Source organism: Bufo gargarizans, chromosome 3, assembly GCF_014858855.1.
Source record: "Bufo gargarizans isolate SCDJY-AF-19 chromosome 3, ASM1485885v1, whole genome shotgun sequence".
Classification (NCBI taxonomy): Eukaryota; Metazoa; Chordata; class Amphibia; order Anura; family Bufonidae; genus Bufo; species Bufo gargarizans.
In genome coordinates, this window is record NC_058082.1 from 12146976 (window position 1) to 12148909 (window position 1934).

The window sequence follows — 1934 nt, forward strand, 5'->3', positions numbered from 1 at the left end:
ACCTGGTAAAAAATAGAGACCACCTAGCTTGTCTAGGGGTGAGACGCTTAGCTGATTCGAGGTACAGAAGGTTTTTGTGGTCCGTAATCACAGTGACGGGATGGATTGCCCCCTCTAAAAAGTGACGCCATTCTTCAAACGCTAGTTTAATAGCTAATAGTTCCCTATTGCCAATATCATAGTTCTTTTCTGCTGCAGATAGTTTTTTTAGAAAAGAAAGCCCAAGGACGCCATTTGCCAGGAGATGGACCCTGAGACAGCACAGCCCCCACTCCCACCTCTGACGCATCAACTTCAACAATAAAAGGCTGAGAGACATCAGGTTGGACTAGTACAGGTGCCGAGATAAACCTCTCTTTTAGAGAGGAAAAAGCAATTTTAGCGGCGTCAGACCATTTAGAAAAATCTGTCCCCTTCCTAGTCATGTCAGTAAGGGGTTTTACAATAACTGAATAATTTTTAATTAATTTCCTATAGAAATTTGCGAGACCCAAGAACCGTTGCAGTGCTTTGAGGTTCTCAGGAAGATCCCAATCTAAAATTGCCTGGACCTTTGTCACAACCAGACAACTGAGAAGCTCTGACAGAAGCCTTTCAGAACCTCCTCCTTGAGTTTTCTTTGTTGTGATGTTCAGTTCCTCATCTCGTTAGCCTCTCTCAGCTGTCATGTAGTTGGACTGATTGCTTCCCTTTAAATTCCTCCCCATAATGCATTACTGGGCGGCTTATACTTCTTCCTGGAGTGTGTGTGCATGCTGATCCTATTTCCCAGTCTGCTACTAAGTTAAGTGCTGTACTTTTATCTGTTATTTTCTGTTTGCTGGATCCCAGGTGACCCTGACTCCCTCCGTGTCTGGTGTAGGGAGCCGGTGGTCGTGTCCCCTCACTATTGTAGGGTGTTCAGGTGTTATATAGTCGAGGTACGTGGATATGCAACCATCCACCTCTGGGATTTTTGCATAGGCTGAGCAGCCAGGGAAAGTGCCAGGTCTTGTGCAGGGGTCTCCCTTTTGGTTCCTTAGCTTTGGATCCAGTGAGTCATATATGCATGTTGCATTGTCTTGTTTCCTGTACACCGTCCGTGACATTATAAGCCGCCAAAACCGTCTCAAGCATGGATCCGGTTTCACTTTTGGCTGAACGCTTCCAGGGTCTTTCATTGGAGGTAGCTGATCTCCGTAAGACTTTTTCTCAGCTTCAAGTGACCGGTTCAGCTTGCGTTCATGGAGTTTGTTCTGAGCCTAAGATCTCGCTCCCGGATACGTTCTCCGGGGGTAGTGAGAATTTTGTGCGTTTTAGAGAGGCTTGCAAACTCCATTTTCGCCTTCTTCCCCATTCCTCTGGTGATGAGGAACGGAGGGTGGGGATCATTATATCGCTGCTCAGGGGTAACGCTCAGTCTTGGGCCTTTTCGCTGCCGGAGGGGGCACGGCCTCTCCGTTCAGTGGATGAATTCTTTTTAGCCCTGGGTCAGATATATGATGATCCGGATCGTATTGCTCTGGCTGAGTCTAGACTACGTCTATTATGCCAGGGTAAACAATCCGCAGAGATATACTGCTCAGAATTTCGGAGATGGGCAGCTGATACTGGTTGGAATGATGCTGCACTCCGAAGTCAATTTTGCCATGGTCTTTCAGAGGGATTGAAAGATGCATTTGCCTTTCATGAGAGGCCTATTTCCTTGGACTCTGCTATGTCTCAGGCCGTTCGTATTGACAGGCGTCTTAGAGAGAGAGGAGAGATATCTCCTTCCTGTCATACTCAGTCCCAGGACAGTGCAGCGGTCTCATTCTGTGCGCAGGGGTCTCGGTCGCTGTCAGCCCCTTCTGAGCAGGAGCCCATGCAGCTGGGGTTGATTGCTTCTGACAATAGAAGATTCAGCTCGCATGGGAGGGTTTGTTTTTGTTGTGGAGGTATAAATCATTTGGCAA